The 27,579-nt window shown below is 58.4% G+C and overlaps 1 protein-coding gene across 1 annotated transcript in view; it reads right to left on the reverse strand.

Moving 5' to 3' along the window:
- Positions 1-27,301, reverse strand: part of SOX13 (SRY-box transcription factor 13) — a 45,640-nt gene extending 18,339 nt beyond the window's left edge. The window contains 1 exon segment of the mRNA XM_075996934.1: positions 27,033-27,301. The gene's annotated coding sequence lies outside the window, so the exon portion shown is untranslated.
- Positions 27,302-27,579: the final 278 nt, after the last annotated feature.

Raw genomic sequence — 27,579 nt, forward strand, 5'->3', positions numbered from 1 at the left:
TGGGTGCCCAGAACTGTGCCCAGTGCCACATCCTGCCATTCTTCTCTCAGGCCACACCCTGCCACCCTTCCTGGCTACGCCCGATCCTATCTCTAATGTTTACTCAGAGCTGGGAGCTGGGCTGGCCGAGGGCAAGGGCTCAGGACAAAGCTTTCCCGAGTCCCCTCACCCCTTCCAGGCTCTGCGGGCCCTGGCGGGTGTCGGATCCAGGGCACGACCACCGCCCACACTCCTGGTCCCCCGGCCGTTTCCAGGCTGGCCAAGGCGGCGTTCGCCCGGCACAGCGGCCGGCACAGACGGAGCCCCCCGAGCTCCTGAGGCGGCCTCCCCACCAGCACCTCTGGGGCAGAATCCCAGCTCCAGGCTGAGCTTATGTGGCTGCCGGGCACCCCAAGGGCAGAAGGAAAGAAGTGGCCTGGGAGGGACTGTGGCTGTGATGTTCCCGCCCACCTCCCTGCCTGGGTCTCAGGTCCCTGGGACACCTCAGTCTTCTCCCAACCCAGGGGAGAGTCAAGAAAGAGACAGAGGGACAGCTAGGGAGTGCTACTGGGGTTCCCAGCATGATGGGCCCCCAGAGGCCCCATATTGAGAACAGGTACACAGTGTCCCCAGGAGTCCCTTCTCGGGGGCCTTCCTGCCTGGGGACCCGATGCTGTCTCCAGGTTCTCCCGCACCGCACCGGTGCCAGGGCGCCACTGCAGGCCCCGTTCTCGTCTCCCAGTGGCCAGGCCCAAGTCTGTGTCCTGGACAGGGGCGTGCCTCTGGCCTCCTGCAGGGCCGGCGCCCAGTCTAGGGCCAGCACTCAGCAGAAATGGTGCAGCCAGGGCTGACTGGCCCTGCCAAAGGCCCCTTCGGGGACAGCCATGCACACTGGCCAAAGGAAGGGGGCGAAGAGAAAGCTCGAGGTGATGCAGCACTAAGTGCAGGGCGCCACCCTCATGTCCCCACTTAGTTCTCGCAAGAGCCCCATGGAGACCAAGGCTCAGGGCCGGGACATCCCACCCAAGGCCCAGAGGAGGCAGCATCTGAACTCGGGCCTCGCTGATGCCCGAATCCACACCTTTTCATCTGCCAGCCGACACCCTGGACACTCGCCCCTACCCCAAACAGCAGGCCGTGGTCCAGCAAAGATAGATCGGCCGCAGTCTCCACTGCCTACAGGATTCCGGTTGTTCTCGACTCAAGTCCTGGCCAAGCGAAAAAATCAGTCAAAAGAAACCAAGGCAGCTTTGGGAACCTGGGAAAAGACTAACCTCTCAAAACCTCAGTTTCTTCCTAAGTAAAATGGACATTCCAAAACCTACCCTGTGATTAGAAGATAAGGTTTAATTAAAGCATCCGGTACAGAACATATGTTCAGAGGAGGGAAGGAGAGAGAGACCTAAAGCAGGAAGGGCCTTTCTCGCTTCCCACCCTCCTCCGCCCCCAACAGCCAGGCAGGTGCCAGGCCCTCCTGGAGATGGGTAGGTGAGGGTGACGATCTGGCACTGCTGGGAGGCACCGTGACGTGGCTACAGAAAGTGGCCTTTGCTGTCACGTGGACCCGTGTTTGAAAGCCTGGCTCTACACAGACCACCGGCAATGACCACGGGGAAGTCTCGGTTTCCCCATCTCTCAAATGGAACAAACAGTACCTACCTAATGGAATTATTGAGAAGACTCAATGTGCTGGTGTTTGTAAAAAAGCAAAAAAAAAGTTTGCTCCTGTACCTGCTCCCCGACAGCCCCCCGACGTGGTCGGACGAGCAGGAGGCCCACAGCTGCAGGCCGGCGGGGCCGGGCGCCTCTTCCTTCTCCACCTGCTCCACCTAACGTCTCCCTCCCGAGCTTAAGTCATCAGTTGCCGGAATGCTCTGACGGTGTCCCCAGCCACCCTGGAACGCCTGCCCCGCGCCCCGGCAGGTGTCCACACTGGGTCAGGCCCCGCAGCAGACAGGCTGGAAGGATGCAAATTTGCCAAGCGAGCCCTGCATACCCAGCCCCGGCCACGGTGCCTTCCCTTCTCCGGCTCTGCAGAACTCACGAGCTCCCTCGTTTCCTCTGGTGCTCCCTCGTTTCCTCTGGTGCCCACGAGGGCGAAGTGCTGTTCCCTTAGCCCCTGCAGTCCCCTGCCAACCCAGGACGGGGGAGGGCCAGGTGAGGACCAGAAGGACAACCACAGACAGAGCAAAGGGTGAGTGCAAACAGTCTGCAAACAGCCACGTGTACCCACCGAGCTGGAGGAAATCACCCCTTTGCCGGACTTCCTACTGGTGCTGGGGTGGGCTGGGCAGCCTTGACCTCTGCCTGGTGACAAGTCCAGGCTCTCATGGCATGAGGCAGGCTCCGGGGACATGCGGTATCGGTTCAAACCAAACCCGGCACCTTTCTTACTAACCAACTGGTTTGACTCTCCGAGCCTGCTACTTCCTTTATCTACAGCCGAGACTAGTCACATACACCCGCAGTGGGGTTTCGGAGAGTACGCGAGATCACGCAGGCAAAGCCCGGCGCCGGGCGCACGGCCGTGCTGGACGCCTGCAGAGAATCCTATCGTCACCATCTAGACGAGGAGGGTGCAGGGTGGGCACGTGGGAGTCACCCAATTCCACGCTGCTCCACGCAGCCCAGTGAGTACCTGAGACTTAACCTCTTTCCACCTCAGATCCTTTATCTGTAATGGGGACGAACAATGCCTGCTTCTCATGGTTGGAGAATAAGTTATTGTCTATAAAATACTGGGCACAATGCCTGGCACCTTAGCATTGTGGCGGGTGAATGAAGGGAGACGCGGGCTTGCAGGCAAGCTCCCTGCGCCAGCCGGAGCGTTCAGCCCCAGACCAGGGCGTGTTTCCATGGCCCTGCTCAGCGTCCCTTCAGGCACCGGCCTCCGCACGTCTGGGAGCCCGTGGCCCAGCCCTACTGTGGGGGCCTCCACGCAGCACCGAGAGGGGTCCCCGGGGGGTCAGGAAAGGTGTCCGATCTTCTCCCTCTCCCCATCTCAGCCGCTCACTGCGAGGGCAGGAGGGCCGGGCCGGCGGCGCAGGTGGGCAAGTGACACGAGAAAGAAAGAGAAGTCCGCAAGTTTCACTCACGCAGAAAGCCGCCGGGCAGTGTAGACAGAGCACAGCCTTGAACTCAGAAGGCCGCACGCAAATACTCAGCAAAAGCCTTGGCCTTGTCCTCCCCAGGGTTACCGCCCGAAAGCTCTGCAGAAAACACACCTCGAGAGAAGGTCGGGGGCTCCCAGCCCCCCGCCGAGGCACCCCGAGAAGGCGAGCTGCAGCCCCGCGCGGTCACAGCGGCCCCAGGCCCCCAGAGGACCTGGACGCAGGGCCCGCCGCCTCCCCGCCCCGCCCCAGGGGTTCTAGGTGGGGCGCCACCCACGCACCACGTACACTTAATCGCCACCATCTCCCCCAAAACAAGCCCGCGCATCAGAAACCCCCGCTCGGCAGCCCTCGTTCAAGGGGCGTTCATTCTCCCCGCGCACAAAGTGTTCCGTTCCCCTCCACAAAGCGCGCTTCCTCCCCATTATCTACCCATCGGCAGCGGCCGGGCCTGTCACAAAAGCACGATTTCTTCCTTCTTGCTGTTATTTTCATGATCCCCTTTATTTATGAGTACTTTTCTTCTTGGCTTTGGCTCCTTTTCAAAAGGACAAGGAAGCAAGGGGAGAGGAGAGGAGGATCACAGTCCCTGATGTCACCGAAAATGCTCCTCCAACCATCCCCAAGGCAGCCGAGCCTTCACCCCCGTCCCCCAGGGACCACGCTCCCCAATGCCAGCACTCTTTGGAAACTGAGGCAGGACCAGCTTGACCAAGACTTGGCAAAGGGGTGGGATGAGGTGTGATCGGGAAGGGATCCCGATGTGCGGAACCCACAACACTCATGATAACAAGACTAATAATGGTGACATTCAAAAAATACGAGCAAGTGAGTTGTGGGACTCTTGGGACAATCAGATGAGTTGGCAGATGCCAGCCACCGACTTTTGTCGAGCGTTTACTATGTGCTACTGGAATCACTTTTAATTTATTTAATCTTCACAACAATCATCTGAGGCAGACAGTATCATCATCTCCATTTCACAGATGGAGAAACTGAGACACGGGGGCGATCTGAGGCCAGGCAGTCTAGCATCGGAACGCACCCCTCCATCGGACAAGCAGGAATGGACTGCACATATGCCAGGTGTCATCTACAGGGATTGAGCTCTTTTCATTCCTCCGTCAGCCCTGCGAGACAGCTCCTATTAATTATCTGCTTTACCAGTGAGGAAACAGAGGCTGAGCCACTGCCCGAGGTCATGGCCAGCGAGTGGTGACCAGGAAAGTGAACCTAGAGACTAGCTAATGAGTCTCTCTTCTTTTAAGCACCGAATTATCCTGGCTTCTCTTCCACCGGTCAGAGGTCCCAAGAGACATGGAACGTTATCTGCTGGAGCCTGAATGAGCTGCCTCCCACCCCTTCCTCTCCCGGGCCAGGGCTGCTCCCACAAACGCGCTCATGGGGACTAGGCCCTTGTGCCTGGCTCAGCTGAGGCGCAGGAAGTCAGCGGCAAACCTGGGGCAGAAAAGACCCTGGTTTCGCAGGCTACACGCCTCGCTCACCTCCTCCAGGCGTGCTAAGAGGCGAGCTCAGTGCACGCGGGGAGCCCAGGGCAGCCTGCCCACGCCCCTTGCAGAGACAAGGAGATTCGAAGCGGGGGTCCTGCCCACGGTCTCGTCCCTGTGGACGCGGGGCGGCATTCCAGAAGGCACGGGGCTGCCCAGACCCTGACCTCCCTTCCACCTGCCCCGGCTCCTTTGTTTTCCGGACAGTCCTCTCTACACCACCTCCACTTGAGCATGCATTCCCCAACTCTCGATGGCAATGCGCGGAATCGTGCGCTTAGTAGGCCCTGGCGACACATACACGCCTGATGAACGCTTGCGGTCACTCTCATTTTCTTGTCAATTTTTTTTTTCTGAATATAAAAAGGAATGTGTGCTCATGGTAGAAAATCTGCAAAGTTTAGAATGACATAAAGACAGAAAATTTTTTTTTTTTTTTGAGACAGAGTCTCGCTTTCTTGCCTAGGCTAGAGTGAGTGCCCTGGCGTCAGCCTAGCTCACAGCAACCTCAGACTCCTGGGCTCAAGCAATCCTCCTGCCTCAGCCTCCCGAGTAGCTGGGACTACAGGCACGAGCCACCATGCCCGGCTGATTTATATATATTAGTTGGCCAATTAATTTCTTTCTATTTTTATGGTAGAGACGGGGTCTCGCTCAGGCTGGTTTTGAACTCCTGACCTTGAGCAATCCGCTCGCCTCGGCCTCCCAAGAGTGCTAGGATTACAGGTGTGAGCCACCACGCCTGGCCTAAGACAGAAAAATTTTTAAAATCACCCACTTCACATCAATCTGGAGGTGGGCCACGGATAACAGTTTGGCAGATTTCCCGCAAATCTATTTTTTTCTGTGCATAGTTTTCTTTTCATCATTGAGCCCATAAGCAAGTTTTTATGCTATTTATTTTCCCTCTACTTAATAGTCTATCAGCAGGAGCTTTCATGTTACTAAAAATTGGACGTTGCTATAAAAACTCTTTGTGCAGCCATTTTTAATTGGCTGCACATCTTCCACTCCACGGCTGCACCATAGTTTGCTTCAGTCCACGCCCCACGGGTGACACGGTTCCACCCTTTCAATGTCATTACTGAAACCTCCTCCCCATCCCTGAGGTCGTCTACCCTCCCAACACCTCTGCCAGGTCACGGCCACTCTGCCGCTGTGACAGATGGGAAGGCAGGGGACCTGACGTCGGGGGACCTCACCGGCCTTCTCTGGATAGGCTAGGGACAAAGTAGCAAAGGGCTTTAGGTCAGAGAGTGGAGGCCAGGAAGTCTGGACCCAAGGCCCAACTGCTTCTGCCACGGGGAGGCAGGGCTCGGGCCTTGACTTCCCCTTAAAAAGACAAGAGAGGGCCGGGCGCGGTGGCTCACGCCTGTAATCCTAGCTCTCTGGGAGGCCGAGGCGGGCGGATTGCTCGAGGTCAGGAGTTCGAAACCAGCCTGAGCAAGAGCGAGACCCCGTCTCTACTATAAATAGAAATTAATTGGCCAACTAATATATATACAAAAAAAATTAGCCGGGCATGGTGGTGCATGCCTGTAGTCCCAGCTACTCGGGAGGCTGAGGCAGGAGGATCGCTTGAGCCCAGGAGTGTGAGGTTGCTGTGAGCTAGGCTGATGCCACGGCACTCACTCTAGCCTGGGCAACAAAGCGAGACTCTGTCTCAAAAAAAAAAAAAAAAAAAAAAAAAAAAGACAAGAGAACCGCAAGGAAATTCCACTTCACACCCATTAGGATGGCTACTATCAAAAAAAAATAGGTAAGTATGGGCAAGGGTGCGGAGAATTTCTGGTGGGAATGTGAAATGACGCGCAGCAGCTGTGGAAAACAGTATAGTAGTGCCTCAATAAATTAAACACAACTACACTCGCCAGCAATTCCACTCCTGGGCATATCCCCAGGAGAACTGAAAGCAGGGTCTTAAAGAGATACTCGTATACCTGTGGTCATGGCACCATTTCACGACAGCCAAAAGATGGAAACAACCCAGGTGTCCATGCACGGATGAGTAATGGATCGACAAAGTGGTGTACATACACACGATGGAATAGCATCAGCCGTAGACAGGAAGGGTAGCTTGACACAGGCTCCGACATGAACAAACCCCGAGGGTATTTTGCTAAGTGAAATAAGCCAGTCACAAAGGACAAATATTACATGATTGTACTTACAGGAGCTACTAGGACTAGTTAAAGTCACAGAGACACAAAGCAGAATAGAAGTTACCAGGGACTGGGCGGAGGGAGGAGAGGGAAGCTATTGTTTAATGGGAACAGAATTTCAGTTTGTGGCCGGGCGCGGTGGCTCAGGCCTGTAATCCTAGCACTCTGGGAGGGCGAGGTGGGCAGATCACTCAAGGTCAGGAGTTCAAGACCAGCCTTAGCAAGAGCGAGACCCTGTCTCTACTAAAAAAAAAAAAAAAAATAGAAAGAAGTTAGCTGGACAACTAAAAATATATAGGAAAAAATTAGCCGGGCATGGTGGCGCATGCCTGTAGTCCCGGCTACTCGGGAGGCTGAGGCAGGAGGATCATTTGAGCCCAGGAGTTTGAGGTTGCTGTGAGCTAGGCTGACGCTACGGCACTTTAGCCCAGGCAATAGAGTGAGACTCTGTCTCTAAATAAATAAGAATTTCAGTCTGGGATGACGACAAAGTTCTGTGGACGGATGGTGGTGATGTTTGCACAACAATGCAATGGTACTAATGCCCCGGAACTGCACACTTAAAAAATGGCCAAGATGGTACATTTTATGTTATTATATATTTTAACCCAATTTTTTAAAAAGAAGGAGAACATGAAATTGCTAATAACTTACTCTTTCAGGTCACCTTTAATCCGCAGATGAGCAGAGGCAAGACCAAAACCACAGCCTTGCAGCGTGGCTCGGGAGAGACCATGCTCACAGGGCCATAATTAACGTCACTAATTGAAGTGTCTAGCAGCAGCCAGAGCCAGACGGTGCCAGACCTGCCCCACCAGCTAGAAGGCCTTCCCCTCGCTGCCTCTAGGAACAATTAAAGGTTTGCACCTGCAACCTGGAGACAAGGTGTATTTAGGATTCCTCAGCAGGGAGTTCAGGAGACCTGGAGGGCAGGAAGATGGGGATAGAAGAACTGCCCTTAAAATCAGTTCCTTGGCTTTCTGGAAAATCCTTTCCCCTCAGATGTGCTTTCTCCGGCTGACGCCTGGTTTCCAGAACAGCTGTCCCCAGCTCACTGTAAACCCCGGGCGAGTTACTCTATGGCTCTGGGCCCGTAGAAGGAGGTTCACTCCCAGTGCCCTCCCTGTCTGGAGAGGACACAGGACAATGGTCCAGACTGAAGCCCCAAGCCAGGAGGTCTGTGCTAACAGCGGGGAGTGGCAGGGCAGGGCCACTTGGCGGGAGGAGGAGGAACTGGGCAGCCTTCCCAGCTTGCAGGGAACTAACCACTCGGGGTGACAGACACTGGCTTCTGTGGGCCACCAGAACCATCCTGTCCCTCCTCGACAAACGACAGGCTAGCCCCAAAGTCCCACGACCCCTACATTTCGTTTGATGTTTCCATTCTCTGATTTTCCATTTGGTGCTTTACTGGTAAAACATTATCCCCCTTCCCACTTAACCAAGGAACACATCACAGGGTTTCCTGCGCCTGCGGGAGCCGCCTGTGCTCCCTAGCTCGATGAAGAGTCCAGGCCATGCCGATGGCAGCCTCCCCAAGGGACCCTTGGAGATTTCCTACAGAGACTGGGAAAGCCACCGTCGTCTCTGTTCATCTTTGTCCAGACAGGGAGACAGATGAGCGTCCCCTCCCCGGCCCTTCCTTCCCCGGCCCTCCCTGTGCCCCCACTGGGCCATTAGACCTCACTGTGCCGCTTCCCTTCCCCCACCGCCTGCAGGCCTGACCCAGGGGAAGGGGGTCAGTGACGGGGTCACCCAGGCGCCCAGCTCAAAACCAGCTCTGCCGCTCAGGAAGAGTTTAACCCTCTCCCTCCTGGCCCTGACTGGGCGCCCTCCCTGCACGGAGGGGAAAATAACTGCAGAGAAGGATCTAGAAGGGCCCAGGGGAGAGGTGCGAGTGCACAGTGGAAAGAGCAGAAGGCCCGAGGGGAGTCTGGGCCCTCCTCACTCTGCCACAGACTTGTGGTGTGATTCTGGGCAAGCGTCAAATCCTCCAAGCCTCAGCTTTCCCGCCTGCAAACTGGGGGTCGAAACACACACCCCCCAGACCACTGGGGGCCCGGCCCTGTGCTCCCGTGAAAGCACTCCACCCACTGGGTGGGTTCCGACGCCCCCAGCACACGTAACTCAGCGAGGGGCCTGGGACAAACCGCTCAACAGTTTTTCCATTTGCGCATGGACTGAATTACTACTTCTTCCCCCAGAGATAAAATCATAGGTGAGGGAGGGCTCCCAGGCTTTGATGCTGGGAAATGAGAGTGTTGCTAAGCTTCTGAATCCCAGCTTCAGGCTGTAGCCCAGGGCGGGCCTCGGGGCGTAGGCAGAGAGGCAGTGACAGCGCCTGCCATTCACTGAGAGACCACATCAGCCTGAGCACTTCACGGATAGCGTCTGCAGGGATAAAACCCATTGCACAGATGAGCACACTAAGGGCTGGAGATGGAATCCCACTTAAGGTTCGCCTGACTCCCACAAAACGTAGCACAAGGATCTTTGAGAAGAGGCTCCTTCCCACGGGACCCCCAAACCCCAGCTGACCCTCTCTCTTGCCTGTAGGGGCTGGGTGCCGAGGGGACAGCCGGCAGGCCAGGCCTCTCCCCACCTGGGTGCCGCACGTCACCAGGGTCAGAGGGAGGCGGCCCCGCACGCCCATGCCGCCTTCACTTCCTGCCAGGCTCCTGCAGGCCCTGTCCTGAGCACCCGAGTCCAAAGGTTAGTTACAGTCTGTTCACTATTTTACATTATTGAAATTCACCAGCGGTTGGGTTTTATGAATGGAGTGGAGGCTTCATGCCCCCGAGCCTTGCCAACTCCATGTGATTTCCATCGGTTTTATATAGCCGAGTCCTGCCGGGTGTACAACTGCCCCCCTTAGTGACCAGGTGAGGGTGGAAAGAAGAAAAGGCAGCGTGCTCCGAGCCACACTGGCCGCACCGCGCCCCGCCTGCAGCCGGCAGGCGAGAAACAGCCTCTTCCCTTTTCTGGGCTGCTCCCTGGGACTAGCAGGGCAGGGCCACACCCCAGCCCACCTCCACCCCGTACCCCTCCCTGCTCCAGGAACACTTGGGACAGCAGCTCTCACCCTTGCTTCTTTGCGTGAACCAGGGTCACTCCAATAGCAGAATAACCACGCCACAAATAGTAACAGTCACAAACACCTGGGTAAGATCCCCACACGCTGTTCTAGATACACGCTTCTCACGTCACCCTTCTCACGTACTCCTCTCGACACGTGTGCATTGTTATATGCAGGCATTATTATCAGCGGCATTTCACAGCTGAGGAAGCTGAAGCACAGAGAGGCTAAGTAACTTGGCCTGGGCCACACAGCACATCTGCGTGCATCAACTAAAGAAGAAAAACTATGAGAGGCCGAGGGAAATGTCACAAGCAGCAATGTCTGTCTCCACCCAACCCTGGAGAGCTGCTCCTCCTCCTTTCCCGGGCCCCACAGAGGCCATGCTCATGACCCGGGGGAGGGGCGGCTCCCCATACCCAGGTAGGCCAAGAGAGCTGGACCATCCCCAACCCAGGATAAGCTTCAGCCACCACCAACACCACAGTGGCCCCCATACCAATGTCCCCTCCCACCCCCTGGATACTCTAGGCCTGTCCTAAGCCCCATAAATAGATGCATCACTTTGTTAAATCCTTTTAATCTCATGAGGTAGGTATTATTCTTTTCCTACCTTGTAGGGGAGAAAAGGAGGATTTAAGAAAGTTCTGGGCCGGGGTGTGGTGGCTCACGCCTGTAATCCTAGCACTCTGGGAGGCCGAGGTGGGCGGATTGCTCAAGGTCAGGAGTTTGAAACCAGCCTGAGCAAGAGCAAGACCCCGTCTCTACTATAAATAGGAAGAAGTTAACTGCCCAACTAATATATATAGAAAAAATTAGCCGGGCATGGTGGCGCATGCCTGTAGTCCCAGCTACTTGGGAGGCTGAGGCAGGAGGATCACTTAAGCCCAGGAGTTTGAGGTTGCTGTGAGCTAGGCTGACGCCACGGCACTCACTCTAGCCTGGGCAACAGAGTGAGACTCTGTCTCAAAAAAAAAAAGAAAAGAAAGTTCTGGTATTTGCCAGAAATTATATGGCTCGGAAGAAACAAGAGCCAGGACTCCGACCCCAGTGTGTCCGACTCCACCTTGCACCCAGCCTCTCACCCCAAGGCCACCGAGATGGCAGACGGACTTCGTTCCCACAGGGTGCTCTGTTTCGCCTCCCTGGACAGCCTAGAGCGGCCCAGAGGGCAGGGCCCGGTCTCCTCTCCCGTGGCCTTGCCCAGCGCCTGTCAGGTAACGAGGCCATGGTAAAGCTTACGCACTGGCTGAGCATCGCATTCGTTCAAAAGCACACCAAACCACTGCCTCCTAAAAGGACATCTAGAAATCAATAACTCCTCGATCCTGAACAATCCACGGTAAGTTTGCCCATTCACTGGGAAATGCACATGCTGGAGTTTGCAGGAAAGTTGGCCACACTCGCTCACTGGGGCCCCTGCAGGACCAGAGTCGTGGGCAGCGTGGGCCAGGGCAGACAGGGAAAAGGGACATGCTCCCCGGGGCCACCAGCCGCGGCCCCGCACCCTGGGAACCCACCAGCCCTGGCAGGGAAGGGAACATTGTCTCAGTTACCAGGCAGTTCGGAGCAATCTGAAGGCAGCAAAAATTTCTCTGAATGGAAAGGAAGAGAACAGGATTCTGTTGGAGTTTTTTGCAGGACAATGAGAGAGACACTTTTCAGCTTGAATGAACAAGCCACCCATTCTGAAAGTTCTCCGACAGATCCTCCGGTTGCCTATTGTCAACAGAGTCCCAGCTCCTTGGCCTGTGTCCAAGATTCTCTCTGACCTGGGTGGTCTCAGCCTGACTGCAATCCAAGCTGACACCATCCCTTCCCGTCCCAGCAGGGCTCCTCTGGGCTGGTAGCTCAGTGGCCTTACAGCGCCTTGCTCCAAGGTGTGCTGCACATACCCCTCTAACCAGAACACAAGGGCTTGCTAACGCAGCCCCGAGTCCAAGCTCAATACGCGCTTACCGAGCCTGCCCTTTCACGAACCCCTGGCTCTTGGAGCAAGCCAGGGAGGAGGATGTCCGCAGAGAACAGAGGACCAGCGGCCAGCCTCAGGGTTAAGTGGCGGCAGCTGAACAGTGGAGGATAATAAGATAATAATCCAAATCTCACAGCGGGAAGCCAGGCCCAGCTCTCCCCAAACAAACCCGCACGGTGGTCGGTCAGTGGCTGTGCTGGCTCTTCCCAGCGTCCCGCCAGAGCCTCTTATCTTTCTAGTGAACATGCCCCTCGCCAACCATGCAGCGGACCACGCTTGGGGACGTGATTGGGATGCAAGAAACCACTCGGGAGGTTTACTCTCTGCCCAAAGCGGTCTGGGCTCCCTCCAGAGGCCCAGCAGCAAGGCAGAGACTGGGGGAGCAGGCAGCACCACCCCTGACCCTGCGCACGTTCCCTCTGCTGGAGTCCCCAGCCCGGTGGCACCCTGGGGTGTACCAAAGTATAGCTACTTCTAGTCAAAGCCAAACAGCTGGGAGGAGAACGAGGGGAAACAAGGGGATAGGAGACCAACTTACATGAGGGGTGGACAGAGGTAGGGGCCGAGCCTCCAGGATCGGGGACTAGTGGGGAGGCCTCGGAAGCGTGGAGGCCAGCTCGGTGGAAGGGGCACCACGGGTGCTGCTCCCGCCCTCTCCATTCTCTTCCGGGACCCCCTGCACCCACGAGCCCCGGTGGTGCTCGCAGGGCAGGGCTCTATCTGTCGGCACGATCTCACGGCTGCCAAGCAAGATTCCACCAGCTCAGCACTTTTGCAGAGAGGGGTTGCTTCCCTCGCGCGCTACTCTTTCCGCAGGGGTGGTCGCCCTGCCTGCCGCCCTTCTTCCGGGGCTCTCGAGCACAGCTTCTCCCGGAAGGGGCCTTCCCGGGCGCTGCTGCCCCAAGAAACCCCGTGATTCGGTTCCAAGCATCGCTGCCCTGATCCCACTTCACAGAGGGAAACCTGGAGCCCAAGGCCCGGCGGGCACGAGGGAGGGACGGGAGCCCCCTCGCCCTGCTCCCCAAGGCTGTCTGGGCGCAGGTGGCAATGCCACGCCATCCAGAGGGGCGCCGTCCCACACGGGGCTGCGCTCAAGCTGCCCCGTGCCAGAGTGTCCCCTAGCACGGGCCAAGACACGACACGATCGTAAAACTGTTGATCTGTTCCTCTTTCCTGTCCAGCCTCTTCCATGTCCCCCAAGCGTCTCCCCCGACACTGGGGAACAGAATGTGCTTGGCTGGAGACCCGGATGTAATAAATTGCCAGTAACAGAGTCTCGATCTGAAAAACAAATTAATAGAAGGCCTGGCTCTTCCTCTCTGCTCCTCTCCTCCTCAACACCGTTTCCTGCAAGGCCGAGGAGAGCAACAAACGCCTCCTTAGGCCACAGTCGCCCCGAGGGAAACTGATCGATGGATCGCTCCCACCCTCAGGACCCTCATTTGCCACCCCGGGGACTTATAGCGCAGGTTTGTCTTTGTTCTCCAGTGCTCCTTCCATCACTAACGTCACTTCATCCTCACACCTACTGAGCACCTGCTGAATGCCCCACCCCCCACACAGGTGAGGAGGTGGCTGCAGGGGGGTCAGCAGCCAGCCCTGGGGAGGTCGGGTCAGATCGATAGCAGGGAGGACCGTGACCCACCCCAAGCCCGACTCTGTTCTTGGTCACCTGCCCTGTAAGGGGGAAGGGGGACGGGGCAGGAGTGAGAAGGCACAGACAAGAGCAAGAAGCCAGAAGCAGCCACCTTTGAAGAGAACAATAGTAAAAGGCAAATCTGAATGTGCCTGGGGATAGATTACAAGATTGTGTTTGGTGTATTGGGTTTATGCAAATTGCATGTAAATATGGACAGGGCCCCTGCAAAAATCCAAGCGTCCCTGCTGCTCTTTCCGCCTCTCTCTCTGACTTGGGCAGTTTCCATGGCTACCTAGGAAACCATCTGCCCACCTGGCCAGGTGAACACAGAGCAGTGTCCCCAGCCTTATGTCCCAGCACTTTCCTTTGCACCAACTCCTCTCCTTGGCCTCAGCTTGCCTCATGGCCTCCTGAGACATATGACCGTAGGGAAGAAGAGAGAATGGGGCCACGTCCCTGCCAGGCATGGCCAAGGTGGCGAGTGAGGGAGGAGGAAGATGGGGGGTCTGTGGGGAAAATGTCCCTCCAGATCTGGGCTCCAGACCTTCCTCGATGCCCCAGCCCTTTCCCTCACCAGTCCCTCGAAACCAACGGCAAGACACCAGGCCAGGGGGCACTGCAGCGAGATCCCAGGGTAGGCTGTCACTTGTGCACCAGGTCAGACACGCCACGTGGACCAACCAGCCCTGTCCCTGCAGATCCATGGCGGCCAGGACTCTGGAAGCCCCACCACCTAGATGAGCCCACGTCTCCGAATCTCAGTTTCCTCATCTGCAAACGGGGGAGTAGGTGCTCCCTGTACTTTCGCACTTGCGGGGATTTCAGCCGCCCCGAGGTACGCCTCACAGACGCTGGGTGGTGGCGGCTGGAAGCGCAGGCGCAGGGATGTGGTCGGGCGTGTGACCGCACATCTGGGCTCTGAAAGCGCAGCACACGCTGCCAGGGTGGCTGTCGTCACCCTCGCGTCACCCCCACTTCCACAGCAGCCGGCATGCTCGTTTTATCTCGGGAAGGGTGGCAGTGGGCTCTCCCCAAGTTGCAGATGGGGAAAGCAGCGTTCCAAGAGGCTCAGCGACACACCTCGGGGCAGACAAGCCGTCAGCAGCAGAAGCTAGACCAGGGCTTTGGTCGCCTCTGCAGCCACGGTCCCAGAAGCCCCCCCAAACACCAGCACAGCCATAAAGGGGAGATGTCAGGGGCTTCACCCCAGTGGGAAAGGCAGGACGAGGCCCCCTAACTGCCGAGCGCACAGGGCAGCCAGGGGAAGGGCCCGGCTGTGCGCCGGGGAAGGTGGGCGCCCGGCCCCTCTGCACACGGCCAGCGGCCCACGGCCTCCCGGCCTGACTCGCCCACCCAGGGAGTGGGCAGCCTGGCCCCGCACTTCTGCAGAGATCATCGTCTTCCTCGTTGCAGATCTGGAGGCCGAAGCCCAGACGAGTTTCCCGCGTGGGCCGGATCACACAGGCACCCTAAACAGCTGCCACCTGACAACCACCCCGCCACGGGGGAGCGAGCACTACCCTGTTTTCTGGATAAGGAAAATGCAGCTCAAAGGAACTAGGTAATTGGCTCGGTATGAAGATTTTCAAATCTGGAAGCTTCGAACCTAGAACTTTCTGGCTACTGCCCCATGGCGTTTTCACTACTATCCTGTCTCTCTGTCGATTGAAAGGTATTCCAGAGTGAGCGAGGCTGAGTTACCCACAATGTAGGGGAGTAGGGACAGAGGGGAGAAAGACACTGAGTGACAAGCAACCTGGAGGGACCGACCACAAGCTGGGGCTGAGCCCCCACTCCCTCCTGTACAGTACAGGACCTCAGCACCTGGCCAGGGCCAACCGTTGCCTCACAAACCTGCACTTCAGGCACAAACATGCACTTTTTGCACCTCTGGGCTCTGGCTCCTGTGGTGCCCCTGCCTAGAAGCACTTCCTATATTCTTGACTAGCGAACTCCTAGACCTCACTCAAAAACCCCAGCTCAAATGCCCTTTATAAATCCCATCTGAACAATCCTTGAAGATTTGATTATTCCTCCAGTGCAGCCTAGAGACCTTGCACATCACTGGTCTCTAGTATTATACTCACCTGCCATGATTTGTTTACCTGTCTACCTCCCAGCTTCAGGCTGGATGTGAGCTCCTAATACCCTCTCAGGACAGGGACAGAATCTCTTATGTAGCCCTGACAGCACGCTAGACACTATTTCACATCTCTTCACACATTTAACCATCACAACAGCCCCATGAGCTGGAGACAGGTATACTGTTATCGCCTCCATTTTACAGACGAGGAAACCAACTCAGAGAGGTTAGGTTACTTACCCAGGATCACACAGGTAGCCTGGGTCCAGGGGCTTCCTGCCCGTGCCGGTGCTGTATTATTTTCCATGGCCTTCCCAGTCCCTAGTACCGTGCCTGGCACAAGGCAAGTGCTCTGCAAAGGTTTGCTTCATAAGTAGGCAGGCAGGGAAGAGGGTGCTGCCACACCCCAGCCACCTCCAGCCCCCAGTCCTACCTGGAACCCTCCAGGTCTCCCTACTTCCCACCCCAGCTTCCACCACTCCCGATTATGTTCAGTGCATCTTTTTTTTTTTTTTTTGAGAAACCTGGGCAAGAGTGCCGCTAGAGTGCGTCGGCCTAGCTCACAGCAACCTCCAACTCCTGGGCTCAAGCGATCCTCCTGCCTCAGCCTCCTGAGTAGCTGGGACTACAGGCATGCGCCACCATGCCTCGCTAATTTTTTCTGTATATTTTTTTAGCTGGCCAATGAATTTCTTTCTATTTTCAGTAGAGACAGGGTCTCGCTCTTGCTCAAGCTGGTTTCGAACTCCTGACCTTGAGGGATCTGCCCGCCTCGGCCTCCCAGAGTGCTAGGATTACAGGCAGGCGTGAGCCACCGCGCGCGGCCCAGCGCATCTTTCTTTCCAAAGCCCCTGCTGCTTTTCCCACCTCCCATCCATTTCTCGCTTGAGTGCCGCAGCAAGGGTGAGCGATCCTGCCATCTTTGCAGTGGGGAAACTGAGACCCACAGAGGCCTTAGGGCTAGTGCGCCCAACCCCCATATGGACTGGTTTCACCTCTGTCTCAAGCAAGGAAAAAAAAAAAAAAAAACCAACAAAACACCAAGAGGCAGGGGGGACCTAGAAGACAGCACCCCTGGCTGACCTGGTCACTGATCTGGGGCGGGGCCTGAGGAGGGGGAGGGGCCTGCTCCCGGCCAGGGAGGAGGAGACAAGAGGCCCTTTGTGTCTCAAGCTCCTGAAACACCTGTTCTCCCCTCCTGCCTGCCTGTGGCCTCCCTCCCCGCCAGCAGAGCCTGTGTGCGGCCTTGTTTATCCTGCAGCCCTGGCAGCCAGGCCCAGTGGGGCTCCCGCAGCCCCTGCCAGCACCTGCCCAGTCCTGGCAGCCCTGGAGGCTGCTGGCCAAGCACAATCCCCCCGCTGTTGACACAGTTGCTGGTTTTCGGGAGGGCAGCGCTGGACTGGAGGAGAGAAGCAGCGAAGGCATTTAATGCCAGCCTGGCTAATTTGCAGTTGGCCCTAGCAATCCCGAGTCCCCTGCAGCTGCCCGCCTAAGGCTTGGGGTTCCAGCCCTCGGGCCGCCTGGGCCACACACACGTGCCCGAGTCCCGCTTGAGCCCCAGCGCCACACCACAGGCAGCCCCACCCCAGGCCCCACGCATGTTAGTGCACACCCTGCTCCGTCACGCCGGCGTGCACCGCTCACAGCTGAGCCGGCCCCGGGTGCCAGGAGCCCCTGGCCGCCTTGCCTTCAAATGCCCACACCAGTGCACTCTCCCCCAAAGTCATGATGCACCCCAGGCCCCTGCTGAGGGGCAGGGCCATCGGACTTACGCTTGGAGACCCAGGGGAGGCCCTGGGAGGCGTGGGGCATCGGGCCAGGCACTCTCCTCCTCACCCCCCAGGCCCTTCCGTCTTCCAGAGCGCTCTCCTGACTGCCGGGTCTGGTTCCGGTGCCCTCCTGGATGCCCCTGCAGCGCCGGCCCTGGCCCTCCCTACCTTCACGTGTGCCCGTCACCATCGATTATTTCCGTCTCTGTCCCTTCCTCTATACCGTGGAAGGGCCACGCTGGTCCCACGGTCCTCCAGCACCAGTGTGGCGTGGCGTGGCGTGGCGTGGCGTGGCACAGCACAGCCGTGGGGCAGGCACTCCCTGCATATCTGCTGCAGGCGGACGGACGGGGACGGACGGGGACGGACGGCGGGACAGGCCCCCACAGGCCCAGACATCCGCTCCAGCCCGGCTTCCCGCTTTTCAATCACCTCGCGGATTGCTAAGGCCTGTGGCTGGTGAACAGGCCACCGCGCCGCAGGAGCTGCCTGTTAAGCGGCCGCCAGCACGCGCTCCTAGGCCGGTGAGTCCGCCCTGCGAGCTGCCTCCTTATGGGAGCAGACGCCCCGGGACAGGGGGAGCAGGAGAGAGGAAGGCGGGGGTGTAAAGACCCTGCGAGTGGAGGGACAGCCCACGGGCTGGGGGCAGGAGTGGCTGGCAGGTGAGACAGGACCTTCTCTTCCCCAGGTGCCCCTTGCAGTCTCACCTGCCCCGTGGGGAGCTCCCAAACCCAGCCAGTCTGGGCTCAGGAATCAGGCCCCTGCACCTGTGGCCAATTGGCCAAGCAGGACTCTGCCTCAACAAGGGTGGCAAAAGTCCACCTCCACAGACCCTCTAACACGCCAACACGCTCACACAACCCTCCCCTCACGTCTGGTTCTCCAAGCTTCAAGTTAATCAGTGCCCAGAAAAATGTAACACAAATAGCCAAAATCACCGCCAAAAGGAAGGTGCTATGTTGAAGAGTATGGGCCTAAGGCCAGGCAAACCTGGTAGAAGAGAAGGGGAACTTGCATTATGAAAACCATGGGTCTCTGACGCCCTGGGCCAGTTCCGACAGGGCCGTGTCATGCGCAGTGGTACAGAGTGGGCACTGCACAACTCTAGGAGCTCCGCTCACCCAGACTTGCGTACTCATTATGGCAGTTCTCTGGCAGATCGCGGTCAAACGCATCCCCTGTCTCCTCCAAAGAGAAAGCTGTCCTGCTACTCACCTCTGCCCGAGGCAATATCTGACACGGGGCCCTTCCCCTGCTCTCTGACCCTGTTTTCTGTTCTGGTCCCTGGGAGTTTATTAGGGTACCTGTTAGTGGAAGCTGAACCCGTCACCCCAACTAAGAGGAGAGGCCCCCCTCCCTGCCCCCCACCAGCCCCAGCTAGGGAACCCCTCTTGGCCCCACCATTAGCTCCTTCTCCATCCACCCCTCTCCTTCCCCCAGCCCCTCACCCTACCCGACGCCCCCACATCACCCGCTCCCGGGTGACAGGGGCCGGCTGAGGTTCCATGAGCACCATGCTTAGAAACTGAGTTCACAGAGAGCAAAGGGAGGGACTACCCACCGCCCTGCCCTCCCCAGGCGGACTGGAACTGAAACGCCAGGCCCCGAGGAGGACTGAAGCTCAAGCAGAAGGGACCAGAGACAGACCTCCCTCCACCTCTCCTCAGCGCGGGCCTGTGTTCTGGCTCTTTCTTTTCCCCTCAGGCCCTCTCCCCTTTCCTTCTTGACGTGTCTAATGTCCTCAGCGTCTCCCTGGGGCTCTCCAAGGCCCTGCCTCGTACCCCAGGGGCCAGAGGGGACTGACCAGAGTCTCCAGAGTGCAGGCTCCCACCTGCCTGCCCCCACACACGTGCACACACACACGTGCACACACATACGTGTGCACCTGCATGCACACATGTGCACACGCATGTGCGCGCGTGCACATGCACATACACCCTCTTCACCGGCCAAGGGCAAGGGAGCCAGGCAAGCCAGAGGAACGGCAGGGCTGAGGGGCCACTCCCTCTGCCTTCCACAGCTCCCTGTTCAGCCGCCCCCCCCTGGCTGTACCCGCACACTCGCCTTCATGCCCCTCCTTCCCCACCCCGCCCGCCGCGCCCTACCCCTCACGGAACAGGCGGCACCCAAGCCTCACAGGAATGGCTGGATGACTTCACACTCCTTCAGTAGGGCTGGGGGTGGGGAGCGCGTCACACCCCACCGGCTGCTGAGACAGAGAATTCCCCTCACCCTCCACCCCGGGGAAGGCCAGGTCCTGCCTTGCGTGGCCAGGCAAGAGTTAATTCTCTCCAGTGGGTACGAGGGCAGCTCCGGCCTCCCTGCCCGGCCTCTCCTGGGCACCGAGGCCACAGGGCCCAAGCAGGAGGCCTCATGCGTCCCCGGGCAGCGGACCCCAGCCAGAGCCCACCGGGGCGTCCACGGAGCCCGCTCAGCTGCCAGCGTGAAACGGTGTCAGACCAGCCTCAGTCCGGTCTCTCGGGCTTCTCCCTGGACTCCCGCCGCCACCCTGCCGGCGACCCTCTTCCTGCTGCTCCAGCCCGCTCGAGCCCCACTCCTCTGGGTCTTCCACGGAGCACGCACTTAGCGTTTCTGAGCCACAGTCTGACGCTGTTAGATATATTTTAAATCCTTCTTGTTCTGATGAGAAAAGTCATGCACACTCTTGCATTACTTTTACAAACTATAGAAATAAGAAAATAAATAGGAACCACAAATTAAAAAAAAAGAAGTCAACAAAGAATGGTGTCCCAGGGTGGGCCACGCTCAGCCCCTGGAGCAGGGTACAGGTGGCTCCGCCCGTGGCCTCCCATGGCCACCTGGCCTCTAACACACCTGCCCTCATGCTGGACTTGCAAAGAACCCCCCCCCCCACGGTGCTACTCCTTCCAGTGGCCACACCTGGGCCCCACAGCACCCGCACAGGACCTGGCGCAACCGCCGGCCGTGCCAAGCAGCTGGCCAGGCCCAGGTCCTCGCCCCCGGGGTGGGGGGGCCAGACCAAGCCCCTATGGGAACTGGTTCTCCCCATCCTGGTCCACAGGCCGCACATTCCATCCCCAGTCAAGCAGGAGGCGGCGACTGGGGGAGGTGAGGCCGGCGACTGGGGGAGGTGAGGCCGAGGGAGGAGGGCGGTCTGGCCTCCTCTGGGGCAGGTCCCCGGGGGAGCTCCAGGCTTGGCAGGGACAACAGACCAAACCCGCCAGCAACAGCGGGGAGGCAGCCAGGAGTGCTCAGGCCCAGTCCGTGGCCACTTCTCCTTTCTCCACGGAAACCCTACCTTGGGCACGCCCCCAGAAGACACAGGGGGACCATGTGGGGGGTAACACTCATACCCCTCCCCCAGCCCTGCCCCAATCCCAAGGGCAGCTTATGGGGCTCCATGCCAAGGCCATTTAAATGCTAAGGCCACTGCTGGGGAAAGCGGAGGGAAGTGAATTCCAGATTTGATGGCTTCCCAGAGTGACCAAAAGGGCCTGGGTGGTGAATGCTACTTAGGGAAAAAGGTGGCAGCTGGAGATGCTGTCCCCACTCCTTCCTTCCTCTCCTCTGCTACCCCATACACACCCTCCCCCCCTTCCCGAAAAGCACGCCTGGCGGGTCCTCAACATTTGGGTGCAAATCCCAGCGCCTCTCCGGCTTGTCCGTGTGCACGCTCAGAGCTCAGAGACGCCAGGCCACACGCAACACATCCTGGGCCTTCGGCTTGCCCAGAAGCCCCTGGGAGGAGGCAGGGGAAACCCCAGCCACTTCCCATCACTGCACAGCCTCTAGGACGTCTGACCGCTGTCACTGTTCCATCTCTGGGACCACGGAGAGCCTCGACAGCACCACGATCTTCCTAGGAGTGGGCAGGTAGCCCCAGGGCCTCTGAGCCCTCACCAAAGAGGCAGGTCACAGAAACAGAGGTGGCTTCCCTAGGGGCCGGAGAGCCAAGCACGTGCCCGGAGTGGCAGGTGGTCGCGGCGAGGCTCCACGCTGTGGACCATGTGGGATGGGCGCAAACCCTTTTCTAGGGGCGCGGCGAAGGCTCGATCGCCGTGAGGCTTTGGAGCGGGGACGTCTGTAAGCTAGGTCCACGGCATACCCCAGGCACTCTTAGGAGGGGCCGACCACATCACTGCTGCTTAGAGAAAGTATCTGAATTTTTAATATAAAGTCACCCCTGACTAGGGAAGCTGGCAGAGGGTGGACCTGCAGCAAATCTCCTAATGACGTCTTCCCAAGGACTAAGGGAAGGGCAGCCACAAGGGGGGGGTCACGGAGGCAAAGACCACTGTCCAAAGCCTGCCTTCCTGCTCGGGCACAGGGAGATGATAGGAGACATGGAGGTGAGCCTCCATAGCCTGGCTCCCCATCTGCTCACCGGCACTGTGACGGCCCCTCTGGCTAACAAATCGGGGTTCCAGGAAGAGGACTCCCAAAGGGTGAGGATCTCAGCGAGTTCAGGCAGGAGCGGGCCTTCTTAAGCAAACACCCAGCACAAAAATAACTCCCATTCCAAGCACGATTTACTGTGTGCCCGGCTGGCCCTCCCGGCACAGAGCCCTGTTCAAACACTCAGCGTCACCCCTGAATGTGGCTGGGGGGAGGGGCGCAGGAGCACAGCTGCATGTGAATGCCACTTTTTCCGGTGGTGTCAGTTTCCTGGAGACTTACCCAGGGAGCTGCCCGATAAGGGCGAATCTCAAAGCACCCCAGAGAGGAGAAAGCCTTTTGCAGGAGGGAGTGTCAGCCCCTCTACAAGAACACCGAGATCCCTTGGAGGAGGAGGCCCAGCCCAAGCAGCACTTGTCTGGCCACAGTAAATCCCAGAGCCCTTACCATTCACGCAGCGCTGCTGTGGACGTGATCAGCCACAAGCCTCCCGACAGTTGTAAGAGGAAGGCATGATCCCTGTTATCGTCCCACTTCACAGATGGGAAAACAGAGGCTCGGAGATGTTATGGGACAGACATCTCTCCTGGCTCTAAATCCTTCTCACTGCATGTACATCATGTTTCCCTAAATCTGCTAATTATCAAAGTAGCAAAATGTCCAGGATGGGGTTCTCCACACCAGGAAGGATGGCTGGCATAAGGATATCGGTGGAACCTGGGGTATTTCCAAAGGCTAAGGCGGCATTGAAGAGACACCATCCCTCACCATGACTGACCCTGGCGCTCCTCATCACAGGCTCTGAGTTGGAGGGGAAAACCCTCTCCTGGCAAGAAGAGTATATCATACTAAGAAATGTCCTGCCAGTTAAGCCCTGCTGGCTCTACCTCCAAAACAATCTCCCAGTAGCCCACCCTAATCCAAGTCATCACCTCCTCTCTCCTCCATTCCGAGTCGGCCTCCTAACTGGCCTCGCTGGCCCCGTTCTTGTTCCCCTTCAAGCTAATTCACCACTTGGCAGCCCAAGTGATCTCTCTTTTGTACATTCCTTTTTCACTTTATAAAAGTAATGCATGACCTTGTAGAAGACTGAAAAAAACAATAGGAGATAAAGCAGGAAATAAAAATCATCCACATGCAGTGTTCAGAGTTAACCTCTGTGAATACTGAGATGCACGCTTCTAGTCTTCCTTCCACGCACATATGCATGATGGGCACGTGTACACACGTAATTAGCTTTGCAAGACTGGTTCTCCACTATATAGTTGTACATCCTGCTTTTTTCATTTATTATATGCATTTCCTAGCTTATAAACTATTCTTCGTTAACCACGGTTTTTGGCACACTTTATACGCTCATGCGGTACTAAATTCAGAAAGGACAAAAGGATTCACAGCAAAAACACAATCTTTCCTCCATCTCATTTCCCTCCCCTGGGGCAACTGTGATTACTGTTCCTGTGTACCAAATAATCTTTTCAAATCATAAATTTGATCATGTCACTCCCTTGCCTAAAACTCTCAGAGGAAGCCATCGCCTGGGCAATAAAATCCAGGCTCCCAACCAGTCCTACCCAGTCGCTGGCTGTCCTGGCTGCTCCAGCTCTCCCTCCAGCTGCAGGGCTGTTGCCTCTGCTCTGGCCTGGGGGGTTCCATTTGCCATCCCCTCTGCCTGGAATCCCCTTCCTCCAGGTCTTTGTGCAGCTGGCTCCTTCTCATCCTTCAGGCCTGGGCCAAGCTGTCATTTCCCCAGGGCAGCCTTCCTGGCCTCCCAGTGGGGGGGGGCCTGGGCTGCCCCCACATGTGTATGCTGTCTATCACATCACCTGTGGTATTCCTTTCCTGTCACAGATCTCGATCTGATATTGTCTTTGTTACTCAGAGTTATTTACTGTCTGTCTCTGCCCCACTAGAAAGAAGCTTCTCTGAAGGCAGGCATGCTACCGTTCTCCTTCTTCCCTGTTGTCCTACTGCCTAGCACAGGGCCTGGCATGTGACAAGCGTTTGACAAATTTCTGTTAAAGGAAAGAATGGGTTGACTGCAGCGCTTGCCGGTTCTCATCACTGAAAACTGCCACTTGCAGAACCTCCAAGCCCCAAAAAAGCAACCCTCGGGCCATCCTCCTCCATGCCTGGGGTGGAGGTTAGGGGTCAGAGGAAGGAAGACAGGAGTCTGTTATCCACGCAGTGTGGCAGGGCAGCAGCAACCTGTTCTTCCTCCCCGTCGCCCAGCTCGCCCCTTACTTGTGCTACGCATTTGCAGCGTCAGAGAAGGAATTCATGATGAGCCCAAATGCCTAGAAAATCCTCCACCATCAGGTGGAATGTTGGAAGTGACACCGTTGCCCCCCCACCCCGGCACTTACCCCAAATCCCACATCCAGTCTGCACAGGCAGCTGTGCTATTCCAGGTCCCCCAGGGAACCCCACCCAGGGGGCAGAGCTCCCCGGGGAACAGTCCCCGCCCATCCCACCTGACTCCTCCCCGGGGCCCCACACACCTGGGCTCCTCTCTCTGGAAATCCACGCGGCCCCAGAGACACAAATGCACATCCAATCCTGAGCCAGCAGCCCGGCCTCAGGATGCTCAGGGGACTCCCTTTTGGAGACACTTCCTCCCTGGGACCTGATTTCCACTGGGAGAACACTGCGCCGAAGTCAAGATTGATTTTCAAGGCCGGGCGCGATGGCTCACGCCTGTAATCCTAGCTCTTGGGAGGCCGAGGCGGGCGGATTGCTCAAGGTCAGGAGTTCAAAACCAGCCTGAGCAAGAGCGAGACCCCGTCTCTACTATAAACAGAAAGAAATTAATTGGCCAACTGATATATATATATAAAAAATTAGCCGGGCATGGTGGCGCATGCCTGTAGTCCCAGCTACTCGGGAGGCTGAGGCAGGAGGATCGCTTGAGCCCAGGAGTTTGAGGTTGCTGTGAGCTAGGCTGACGCCACGGCACTCACTCTAGCCTGGACAACAAAGTGAGACTCTGTCTCAAAAAAAAAAAAAAAAAAAAGATTGATTTTCAAGAATGAGGGAAAGAAGGAGTGAAGTGCTTTCACAAAAACTGTGCAAGAAGGGAGGGAGGAAGGAACGAAGGAAAACAGAAAAAGCAAAAAGACTCGTGAAGACAGAACTAGACAAGCAGTGGGGAGGGTCAGTTTGAGCTGAGAAGCCAGAATCAGGAAAAGGTGGGAAAAGAGTATGAGTTCTCTTCCTCCCCAGAAGCGGGCAATTGTTGTCATTGATTGGGCCAGCGCAATCCCAGAGGGCTCTTCTGGGCTCCGTGCAAGGTCAGTTAAATAATAATGGCAATAACAGCTGAGGTTTATCCAGCACTTACTATGTGCCAGGCACTGTTCTGAGCTTTATTAAGCCTTTTAATCCTCAAGACAACCTGATCAGGTGAATTCTGTTCCTATTAATCCCCTTTTGCAGATGAGGAAACTGAGGCACAGAGGTTAGGTTAAACTGCTCAAAGTCACACTGCCAGTGGCAGCATTTGGAACCTGACTCCAGCTGCCAGGCTCTTAGCCTCTGGGGGCTATGCCTGGCTCTCAGTGATCTAAGTAGGCAGGTCCCTACCCTCCTGGAATTCAAGTCCTCCCAACCAGTACCCTCCAACGAAAACGACATGCGAGTCTCAGAGATAGGTGCACAGCTCTGCCCATTTCACGTAGGGGAAAGTCCTGAAAAGTTAAGGAACTAGCCCAAACTCACGCTGCCCGTCGCTGGGGAATTAGAATCGGAATGTGTTGAATCCCAGCACCTTGCGTGGCGATTCCTAACGGAGCTCAGTGGAAAGGGAGGTCGGGCTCGGAGGCCCTGGCTCGGAACCTAGCTAGCCGAGGCGCGACGGCGGAGCGGGAGCGCAGGGAGGCGGCGAGTGCGGGCGCAGGACCGCGGAAGGCGGCAAGCCGAGGGCGGAGGGCGAGAGCCGCCTGGGTCCAAGGAGGGCGCCACCCGCCGGAACGCGCTCGCCGCCCGGCGCAGCTAAAAGGCCAGAGTCACGCACCCACCTTTGAAACCGGTCAGTAGCGACCGTCTGAGGGGCTCTGGTTTGGAAGGCGTGAACTGCAGGAGGCTGGGAACCCACCTCCTTGGAGCCCCGAGCCAAGAATAGTGGCGGTGGAGAGCCGGGAGCATCCGTCTCCGGCTTTCGCCAGACCCTGCGCCCGCGCCAGCGCCCAGGCGCCCTGCCCGGAAATTCCCAGGGAGTCAAAGCAAACTTCCCAGGAAAACTCCTCGGCTTCCTGCGAGCCCCTGTCACCGAGGCGGCTGCCAAGAGCGCCCGCGGAGTCCTCGCAGCTGCCCTCCAGGGCGGGGGCAGCCGCTCGAGCGCTCGGGGCGCTCCTGGAAAGGTCCAGGGCTGAAGTTCAAAATTCACTTCCCGCCCAGGCCGGGCTCGCGGCCCCGCCCGGGACTCTCCGGCCAGCCCGCGCCTCTCGCCCTGCGGAGCCCCACTGGAGTCGCGGGGCGCCGCAGCCGGAGCGCCCCTGCGGGCCGCGGGGCCAGTCCCCCGCGATCCCTGCGCGCCGGGGACTCCAAGCAGCCCATGCCAGCGCGCACACATACCCTGTGTGTGAGCGTGTGTGTGTGTGTGTGTGTGTTTACGTACGGAGCGCGCGGGGTGGGAAAACAATGGCGAGCCGCTGGGAACTGAGCGACTACCCCTCGCATCTCCCTGCCCCTAGGCGCGATCTGCTTCTGCCGTGAAGTAGGGACGGAAAGGCTCACCTCCACCGTCCCAGGGCGGGGGGCAGGGGGCGGTAGGAGGCAGACCGGGTGGGGGTGGGGGTGGAACCCGAGCAGCCGGAGCAGGGAACAAACAGGATGCGGCGCCCGGCTGGTCCGCTGGGGAGCGACCCCGGAACGGTGGCAAGGGTGCGCGACTGGCCCCCGAAACCCCATACGGCCAGGCCGGGGGAGCTCTGCGTCCCCTCGCAGACACCCGAGCCCCTCGAGGGACGTGCACTGGTCGCCTCGGCTTCCCGCTGGGAAATCCTTAAACTGGGCGCATAGTCAGGCTCGCGAGAAAGACCCAGCGCCCCAGCAGGCCGGCGAGGAGCGGGCTGGGGGCGGGGGCACCCCAAGCCCGGCTAGCGTGGTGCGCGCACACAGCCACCCCGGCCCCGCAGGCTGCCGCCCCTCTCCTCAAGGACCCTGTCCGCCGGGAGGAGCCGCCGCCGGCCGGCGGTGATGCGGCGAGGTGAGGGTCCGTTCCTCCTCGAGAAACTTTGCAGAGGATGGCAACTCGGAGGGAGGAGAGCCGGCGTGTGCCCAGAAACGTGGGGGCGCGAGTGTCAAACTTCGGAGGGCAGGGGAGGTGGGCGCGCTCGGGGCGCGGAGGGCGCACTTACTACTCAGCCGGGCGCTGGGCTCGCGGCTCCTGCTCCTGCTCCTGCTCCTGCTCCTGCTCCTGCTCCGTGCGGGCTCGCGGCTGGCTGCCCGGTTCCCGCTCACATGCCCCGGCGGGCGGGCCGGGCCGGGCGGCCGGGCTGGGAGGAGGCACGCCCCCCGCTGTCGGCCGCGGAGTCGCTGCGGCCCCACCGGGGGCCACCCAGGCTCAGCGCCCCACCAGGGGCCGCCGTCCCGGGCGGCGAGCTCGGTTCCGGCCGGGCGGCGCCGTCCGCCGAGCCAGGCCGCTCCCTGCCCTCTGCCCTCTGCCCTCGGCTCGCGGCCGTCTCCCTGCCTTCCGCGGTCCCGCTCCCCGGCTCGGCTCGCCGGACGCGGCGCCGGCCCGCCCGCCTCGCTCCCGGCTCCCGGCTCCGCGCTCCGCGCCTCGGCTCGGTGCCGAGTCCGGGCCTCCGAGGCTGACCGCTGCAGCCCGGGCGCCCACCCGGCTCGCCGCTGCTGGGCCCGGGCTCGGGGACCCGCGCTCACACAGTTCAGTTCCAAGCCGGGACT

Source organism: Microcebus murinus, chromosome 23 (genome assembly GCF_040939455.1).
Source record: "Microcebus murinus isolate Inina chromosome 23, M.murinus_Inina_mat1.0, whole genome shotgun sequence".
NCBI classification, from domain to species: Eukaryota; Metazoa; Chordata; class Mammalia; order Primates; family Cheirogaleidae; genus Microcebus; species Microcebus murinus.